The following is a 10054-nucleotide window of genomic DNA, read 5'->3' as shown; positions in this document are numbered from 1 at the left end:
ACTGACAAATGTAACATATCGCTTCAAATGTGAATGCTGCACATATTCTGATCTTTTTACTGAATTCTCAATTAATTCTCTAGCCCACATATCAAACGTGTTCAGAGTGAGCACATGCTCAGGCTGCGTCCTGAGCCCTCCTCTCATCAGTTTCTGCAGGTGCTGACACCACGGTAACTTATCGCTAGACTATTTTGAAAGAATCATATGACCTGGTAAATAATTAATTATTATTAAACTAACCTTTTCTCCGGTTTTTTACTGTGTTATTAACAGAGCCATGATGGAGGTGACCTCTGTTATGCTGCTGTCGGGTTAAAAAAAAAATCCCATTAATGATGGAACTCAGTATCAATTATAAAACTAAGAGGAAATGTAAACTATATATCAAAGGTAAATCAAAGGAAATTAAGTTAATTTAACTTTTTGGATAATTTTTTCCGAGGATGTGGAAATGGGTCTCTTTAACAAAAACAACTCAGTGTCCATAAAGACAATCTATAAATATTCTGCATGTTGAGCATGAATGTTACGTCTCACATTTACTTTTCACTGCTGCGGTGAAGGTGGCGCAAACCTCAGAGTTAAAGTTTCCATTAGTGGAAAAACAAGTCAGAAGTTGAATACAGGAAGGGCAGCCTGCTCGAGTCTTGCTTGAAAATTGACAGAAATAAAAAAATGTTTTTCAGTTTAGATCCACATCAAATGTACTCAACTCTAATAAGAGGCAATGTGGTTGTGGTTAGGTGTCGCAAACCACCACAAAGACAGACACTTTATCAGATCTGTACAAGGAAGGTTCAGGAATTTTGGTCTTTGGGAGTGGAGTTCCCGTGTCACCTTTGTTTTTTTCTGGATAGACGACTTTGTCCCACAGTCCAAAGGTTTTATGAAATTCATTTTGATGGGACAAAATTGGGCCTATATGGTGTCCATAGTTTGGGATCGACGTCAGCAGCTTTGCTATCTAAAGCTAGTAAAGTATGAGATAGTAAAGTATGTCATCAAAGATGGTGATGCTGATATTTCACCTACGCCTGTTATATTTAAATTCAAAAGCAAAGGTTCTACTGTATCCTTTCAACGGAACAGAATGGCTATGATTTCATTTCTGTTAAACAGTTAGTGTGAAATGTTTCCCAATCAGGACAAACAATACTATACTTTACTATATTTTTTAGCTGTTTCTTGTAAATGTACATATTGCATGACACAACCCCATCAGTGTGGCTACCAGTAAAAGATTAGCTCTCAGTCTAACGAGCTTTAACGTGTGCTTTGTCTGTGTGGCTGCTGACAGGAAGTCTATGCAGAGTTTCTGTTCAAAGCTGACCACAAAGAAGTAACAACCAAATATATTCCATTGTAGCGGCGTTCTCTTAAGAAAGGTTCTGTTGTGATCAGTCGAGTTAATTTCACAAGAGAAAAGGATCATGATCAACTACAACATAGCAGGATTCAACTGTTTCATCCAAATGTGTGCAGCAAGAGAGTGGTTTCATGCATGTTGGCTAATGTTGGCAAGATGAAATTTGGAGGATATATTATTATTGTAATGGTTCATGTGAAATTCATTGTTAAGAATATTCAGAGGATCCCATCAACCAGTAATTAAAGCAATGGGGGCACAATTTTTTGTTGTAAGAGCAAAATCAACCCCTCTTTCAAACATTTTCCAGTTATGGTGAATAAAGGTGTGCTTATCTCTCTTGTGTTGCTAATTAAGTAGACCCCTCCCCCCCTTTTAAGCCAAATTCAAGAACTTTAACCCAGAAGCCAGGTGGTTTAAGAAATTGTTCTTAAGAAATTGCTTTTGACGTAATCTTCATCGTGTGGACTTGAGCTTGTTCGACAAGGTGCGAGCCACTCAGCACGTGTTCATGGTTTCCAAACAAGGGCAGTCAGTGTCACTTCTTGCTAGCCAATCAAATGAACTTTTTTCATGAATAGTGAATATATGGAGGATCTCAGCTCTGTTGCTCTGACTTTCCTGTTTTGAATTGTACCTATCTGGGCATTCATTCAGGGTGTCGTGGCATGATCAACTTTTGGCTCATCATTAGTTCTCCACTGGGGTCACCCAAGGATCGGTGCCGGGGCTGCTGCTCTTTACCATATACGCAACATTGCTCAGGCAAATCATCCCATGGTCTCCCATGGTGTTTTATACCACTGCTTTCCACATGGCACCCAGTTCGGCGTCTCATTTTCCCCAGACTAACCCTCAGGCTCAGACTAGATCTCACCATGTCTCTCAGACATATCCGCATGGATGCAGGGCCACCACCTTCAACTTAACCATGGTGAAAATGAGCTCCTTCTTTCCTTGGCAAAACTATCCATTCATCAAAACATAGATCACAAAATTGGCCCCTGCCTGTTATCGAGGCTGTTTGAAACCTTGGAGTCATGATTGTTGACCATCTGAGGTTTTGTGATCATGTAGCATCAGTCTCCCTGTCATCCCGTCACTTTGCCATATCCAACCTCAGAAAAACCAGGCCATTAAACCTACAAATGCTGATACAAGTCATGGTGATCTCCCATATTTCCACCAATTCAGATAGTCCAACGAAAGCAGGCCCATGCCACCTCATTGCTGATAGAGGTCTACTGTACCTGCCCACATTAAGATCATGTCATTCATGCTGACCGACAGACTAATGCCGGAATCTGCTCCCTCTTACGTGAACAATCTTGTTTGAGCCCATGCTACCCCTCGTTGCTGCATCATTTTCCAAAAGCTGTCTGTCATAATAATTAGTGAGCATTCACTAGATGCATTACTGCAACATGAAAAAATAAAAAAGAATGATTGCTGGTTGGTTGGTTGGCTGGTTGTTGTTGATTGGTTAGAAATGATGCACATTATAACTCAACTCAAATTGAATTCTATTTATATATGATGCAAAATCCTATTCTTAAGGTAATCCAAAAAAATTCTTGTGGGTTTTTTTAACCTTTAAATCTTCCTTTGATTTCTCCAACATCAATTTTATCAAGCAAATCTGACATTACAAGTGATCGTGTTTCCTGTATGTCACAGCCTCGAGTCATCTCCGGCTGCCCAATCAGATACAAGTGCAGCATTTATCAGTTTAAAAAGGACCAGTCTTCTCTTCACTCAGCCCAAAACTTGGAGCAAGATGACATCTGCAAAGTTGATCTTCTGGCTGATATGTTTGGAGAAATTTGGTGAGGATTTCTTTTTTGTTTGTATTTTGTTTATTTATGGCATCATTTGCAAAATTCTAGATTTAAACATTAAACGGTGTTCATTTCTAATTGTATTTTGATTTTAGCTCAGACAGCTACAATGGAATTTTCTCCATCTTTGAATTGGAAGACCAATTATATCTTGGTCAAACCTGGACAGAACCTGACTTTGCCGTGTCTTCACAGAGATGATTTTTCTACCAGATCTCTTGGTTTAAAGAAACTCTGGGAGAGCAGCCGATTCTGATCTGTATGTACAAGATATCAAGTAAATATTGTAGATGTGCTAATGACTTCAAAACCAATCCACGTTTCCAACTACATGCTGGTAACAATGGAACTAATCTGACAATAACAGATTTGAAGTTATCAGACTCAGCCACCTATTACTGTGTAAATCAGTATTTAAATGTATTTGACTTTACAGAAGGTTATAATGTCATTGTAGAGGGTTCAGGGTTGACCATAGATCAGTCAGCATCACATTCTATCCAAGCAGAAGGTTCTGTGACGCTGAATTGTACAGTACATACTGGGTGGACTTGTGATGGGGATCACACTGTTTACTGGTTCAGAAACTCTGGACCATCTCAACTGGGACTCATGTACAGCCATACAGGCGGGAATAAGCAGTGTGAGAGGAAAACCAACACCTGTTTCTACAGCTTCTCCATGAAGAACCTGAACACTTCTCAGACTGGGACCTACATTTGTGCTGTTGCAGCATGTGGACACATTCTGTTTGGAAATGGAACCAAGCTGGTGTGTGGGTGAGTGCTCTAATTTTGTGCAGATTATTTTCTGTATATTGTAGAAACAATTTACATATTATCTAGTTTTAAAAATATTAAGCCAGCATCCAGTAATTTATTTAATTGTCCATAAAAAGGTTATCCTAATTAGCTTTGTTCAGTTGGTTTATATATAGTGTTTTATCGAAACATTTACCAGTTCAAACAGATATGGCCTAAATATCCCCCAATTCTCTGTTTACACAGAGCTTTCAGTATCTAAAATGAGGAGAAATGAGGAGAAACATAATATTTGTGGTCAAAGTATCACTTTAACTCATTCCTTTTATGTCAGTATAGGTTCTGCTTCTATATTGTTACTTTATAAAATAATTTGTGACTGGTGATGTCTATTGTCTCCCTGAATTACACAGTAATGACATCATAACTAGCTTAATATAAAGTGAGAGGACAAATTTGTTGAAATACTTAAATGATTGTCTGAAACGGCATCGCGGATATCACAATTTCTGATGCATCTCGTTACAGATGAAGGAAACCATCTTGTTTTGGTGTATTTCCTCAGTTCGGCCTGGATATTTACCATCATTGTGGTTGTTTTATTATCCATTTCAGTTTTTATGACAAAGAGGAAAAACAGTCATCACTCTCTGGGTAACTGATGCAATATATTTTGAAGATTCTTAAAGGTAAACTGGGAAAATTACTTTGAAAAAATCTCTTCCTGTGTTTTAAAACAGACTCTCAATCAAGAGTCCAAGCTTCATCCAGAGCAAATGCAGAGGTGGAGACAATTTTGATTATTTTTTTTTTTAAAGTTTATATGTATAAATAATCCTTATTTACACACACTAACTTACCCTTTATAACATATCTCCAGGGCTACCAAGAGGAAAACAACCTCCATTATTCAGCTTTGAGGAACAACCAGCCCAACAGATCAATGCAGAACAGACAGAATGAATGTGTGTACTCTGCTGTGAGGCTGTAGATGTCTTGTTGTCATTGCAGGTTAAAACAGGACCTAATTAAGTATTTTGTATTTACTCATACCGGTTTCTACATTTTCAATTGTATCATTTATCAATCTCGATGAGGCAAAGTTTTCCTAATAAAGTTGTTTTTTCCTGGCCATGTCGACAAATGATAGATTACCTCCATATATTTATATTCATTTTATGAAGACAAAGCTTGTATCGTGCTGTTGCAGTCCTTAATTTGTGAAGTCAAAAGCTGCAACAATCGTTTTCACAAGCATTCATATCCATCGGACTATTAAGTTGACCAAAACACCCACTGGATGAGACAAATGCTCCATTATGTGATCATGACCATGTAAACAGCAGCAGGCTATGTCTTGGATACATAGAAATGCTAAGGCAGGGGCAGTATTATCCAAAGGGTTGGCGTACTCCTGCTGTGGCCACCGTGGTCTCTCCTTCCCGGAACATTTTTCCCAGGAACGATTTTTGCTTATTTGGGATCCAATTTGCCAGCAGTTTAGAAAATGTTTAGCTCTCTTTGTTGACCTTTTTTTGTGAAACTTGGGGCATAAAGACTAACAAAACAGATAACAAAATTGAACACAATACAAATATTAATTTTTGATTTAATTAAAAATTACTACCTGCTCAAGATTCCCAATACAACTGAAACCTTGACATCTGTCTGCTGCTTTTTGAATCTGCAGACCTTGGTTAGCTTCCTAATTGGTGCATCAGCATTCAGCATGATGAAAAGCAGTCACAGCTGCCATTGTTAAGATATAATCAATTAAATTTTATTTTGCAACAAAAGACCTTCAACAGTTTTATTAGAATTGTGAAAAAACTGGCCAAGGGATTTTGTCCATCCCTCTATCAGTCTTCGACTTCTTTATCCCTTTTAGGGGACAGGTGGCCGCTTATCCCACTTCTAACTCACAAAGACAAACAACTGTTCATGCCCTCATTCACTTCTAATGTCAATGCACATGGACACGGGGAGAACAGGCAAACTCTGCACAAAAAAAACCCTGACTGCAGGAACCTTCTTGCTTTGTGGCAGCCATTTTAGCCCCTACATAACTGTGCCACCCCTGTGTCAGTTCACCTCATGTGTGTCTCCCCTTGTGTTGTGCCACTTTCATCATGTTGTGATTACTGATCACAAAGTGCCATAATCATAAAGCCTAATCTTTACAAATATTATGGTTATGGCATAATCATAATCTTTGAAAAGATTATTATGGCACTTTTGAACTACCATATTTTCACTGTAATAAAAGGCGCAGTCTCAGTTACGGGTGCTATTTCTGTATTTAAAACATACATAAGGCACACCGTATTATTAGGCGCATGCTAAAACATACAGTAAAAAATGACAACGGAAGTAAAATGGTGAGTTTCGATACATTTATTGAACAAAATATTAATTCTTCCACCACAAAACCATGTTTACTGTTTACTGTAAACACTGTTTACTGGTTCAGAAACTCTGGACCATCTCAACTGGGACTCATGTACAGCCATACAGGCGGGAATAAGCAGTGTGAGAGAAAACCAACACCTGTTTCTACAGCTTCTCCATGAAGAACCTGAACACTTCTCAGACTGGGACCTACTATTGTGCTGTTGCAGCATGTGGACACATTCTGTTTGGAAATGGAACCAAGCTGGTGTTTGAGGGTGAGTGTGTTTGAAATCATTTTATTCAAAAGGTTTATACAAGTTGTTAAAGTGCTACATATTTTTGTGCAGATTATTTTATATATATTGTAGAAATAATTTACATAATATCCAGTTTTTAAAAAAATTAAGCCAGAATCCACTCATTTATTTTATTGTCCATAGAAAGGTTACCCCAGTTAGCTCTGTTCAGTTGGTTTCAAAATATATAGCGATTGATAGAAAAATTAACCTTTTGTTTAAACAGATATGGCCTAAATATCCCCTGATTCTCTGTTATATGGAGCTTTTAGTTTCTAAAATGTGGAGGAAATGTAACATTTATAGCCCATTTTAAATTTTACATGGAGATGGAACCAAACAGGTCTTTGAGGGTGAATTACCTTCTATGTTCATGACTCCGGTATTCTGAGTTTCGACTGTTATGACTTTAACTTGGATTCAGGAATTTGAATTGATTATTTGATTTGTCTAGTTTTACCAGGTCTGGTTTTTGGCAAATCTGGCTACGAGCACAAAAGTCTTTGTTCTTTACATTACATGTTTCAAAGCAGTGTGACATGTTCACAGTGACTGTAGAGAGGTGACTCCTCAGCGAAAAGGTGCAATTTATGATAAGTTTTATTCCTGATCATTTCTGAGTTGCAAATACCTGAACAAAAGCTTTGTGTGGAAATATTGTAGCCAAACTAGGAATTTGACGATGATAACTTGGATTATGAATTAAACCTCAAATTCTTAATACATTGGCTTAAACTTAAATTGCAAACTTGCAATAACAGGCCATTCCACCTCAACTCATTGGTTTCAGAGCCTGGGTACTTGAGAAAAACTTATTCAACAGAACTGGTGGTTGGAGTAAATCACTACCTGTACTTGTTCAAGCTCTACTGCCTGTTCTTCTTCACCATGGAACTGAAACCTTGACCTCTGTCTGCTGCTGTGTTCATCTTCATGAAATAAACACACTCAGTTCTCAGTTTACTTCCTGTGTGGTGCATCATCATTCAGCACCTTTCTGGTAGAGTATCTGGCTTTCTCGGTGTGCGTGATGAACAGTCACAGCTGCAATTATAAAGGTGTGATTAATTACACTTCTGGGCTTATTTTAGAGGGTAATTTTACATTTCTAACATTCCATTTTATTTTTCAGAATCGCATGTAATACTCACCTCTATTCAAACCAAAGGTATTTTTTTATTGTCAGAATAAAGTCGTTCATGAAATATTCGAAAGGCACTGAGTTCATTGTTGTCATTTACAGGATTGTCCAGATGCAGATGGTTCTGTTTTGTGGAAGAAGAAGATGAACTGAGAACATACCTGGACTGAATGTGTTTACTTCAGTGTAAAGCAGTAGAATAGAAAAATGACCATTTTCAACAATTTTAGATATCTTGTAGTTTCAGAAAATTCACAAAATAGAAAAAGGCTCTTCTGTGGTTGATTTATAGATATTTGATTTATTGTGTACATTCTACATTGTTCAGGATGTTCAGGATCCTTGGTACAATAAAGGAGGAAATAACCAACACACACTTGATTGTCTTGTCCTCCAACCACCAATGAATCATGGTGGAGGAGCTTAAGTGTCCTCAACATCCCAGAATCTGTTTTGTCTTAATTTGCCCCTCATAAGGCCTCCAATGGGAAAGGGGTACTAGGTGGAGGGCCAGACAAAGCACAGATCTCAAAGACATTATCAGTTAGGAACAGCATGTCCCACTTAGTGACCAGGGGGCCTAGGCCTCTGTTTGGAGCATATTTGTGCGCGACCAATGGCTGGGACTTTGTCTATGGGCCCAGATCGTCCAAACATAAAACAGAGACATGAGTCTGTCTTGCAGCAGGGTCTGGGGCCATATGCATTAGGTGATAGGCCATGGCAGGGACACACAAGGATAAAAAGGAGCTCAAGGAAATCCTCAGCAGAAAGAAAAGTTCCTTTTTCACATGCTCTGATTCTGAGAAGAAGGAAGTCAATAGAGAAGTTAAGCATGACATGAAAGCAGCCAAGCTATCGTACAAAACCACCCCTTTTACACATGGTCCTGCTGTATCTGCTGTCAGTATCTGCCACAGGCTGTATCTCCCAGGGCTTTATTTCCCCAGGTTTTGATTGGTGCAACAACTGACTGGAGCTAAATGTCACTAAAACCAAAGAGATTGGTGGTGACTTTTCCAACAAGCACTTGCAGCTGTTGCGTGTTTCTTATTTTACAAAAAAATATCCTTAAAGTTGAAAAAGACTGTAAATAATCCAGAATGCGCAGCTGTTAATTTAGTGTGGCACTTTAGTTTAGACACCCTAGGTGTTAGCTTACACACCCCCACACATGTGACACTGTGCAGTAGAAACAAAACCACAACATCAGTTACTGCTCGACCTGTTTGCTGTCTGTTTTTACATTTGAAATGATATTTCTTTTCTTTCTTTCTTCTTCTTCTTGGAATAAAACATTACATAAATATATACACATCATTTAAAGAAATACCAAGTAATATACCATACCATTCATACGTTACCATACGTACAGCCATGTGTTTAGACTATGATGCAAAACACTTAAAGTTTTGACGTGTTTAAAAATAATCCTGTACTGTACTTATATATTTTGTCCTGCAGTCAATCTTCTTCTAATCTAAAATAAGATTCAAATAAAGTTGCAGCCCTTTATTGTCTAAAATGTCCAAATGTATTTTTTGTAACAGTCAGAATCTTTTTTGGCTTGACTTTTCCCCTTGTCTTGGTGTTTTCAAACAGGAAGTCTTTGCTGTGTCTTAACACACAGCAGACAAACTACATCGCTTCACTGTCTTGACTTTGGCATTCAAATACAACAACTATTGTAAGTGTTGGATCGCAGTACCTCTCGTGTGTCACTGCCAATCCGCGTGTTCTTTAAATGAAGACTTCAAGTAAACAAATGTCAATTTCAAAATGTATTTAGCAAACAGATGTATTTAGCAAACAGAATCAATTCAAGATACAAATATTACAGAGCTCCGGGCCAGTTCATAACCCTAGCAACAACAAAGTCAATTGTCAGGGCATGAAGTCTGACAACCTAACTATCCCTTGGCCCAGTTTATATAGAAAGACATATGTAATTATTGATGCTAATTCAGTCCAATCCAGTCCTTCTTCTTAGGTGACTTCATCTTCTTCTTCCTGCCTCATTTGGTGTTGGTGCAGTCCTTCTCCATTGTCTTCTCAGATGGCCAGGTCAGAGGTCTTATTCCTGTCCAGGAACTTATCAATCACCAGTAAATTATGCTGTCATATTTACGATGAGGGTCTACCATTTCCTGTCTGCCTGGCTCCAACTGTCTAAACAGTATTCATGTCAAAGAAGGGTCAACTGACTTGCTTATGTGTATTCCTACGAAAGAGTATATAGTATTCCTAACTTCTAACCT

The 10054-nt window shown here is 38.1% G+C and overlaps 1 long non-coding RNA gene and 1 pseudogene across 1 annotated transcript; both read left to right on the top strand.

Annotated features, from left to right (window-relative positions):
- The first annotated feature begins 3027 nt into the window (after positions 1–3027).
- LOC130520063 (uncharacterized) lies at positions 3028–5385 on the top strand (annotated as a pseudogene).
- A 2217-nt stretch (positions 5386–7602) lies between these two features.
- Positions 7603–8166, top strand: LOC130520064 (uncharacterized). Its single transcript, XR_008948628.1, has 2 exons — positions 7603–7823; positions 7899–8166. It is a non-coding gene; the product is annotated as an uncharacterized LOC130520064 (long non-coding RNA).
- The last annotated feature ends 1888 nt before the right edge of the window (positions 8167–10054 follow it).

Source organism: Takifugu flavidus, unplaced genomic scaffold, assembly GCF_003711565.1.
Source record: "Takifugu flavidus isolate HTHZ2018 unplaced genomic scaffold, ASM371156v2 ctg273, whole genome shotgun sequence".
NCBI classification, from domain to species: domain Eukaryota; kingdom Metazoa; phylum Chordata; class Actinopteri; order Tetraodontiformes; family Tetraodontidae; genus Takifugu; species Takifugu flavidus.
Note: the sequence above shows the minus strand (reverse complement) of the source record. Positions and strands in the feature narration are given on the sequence as shown.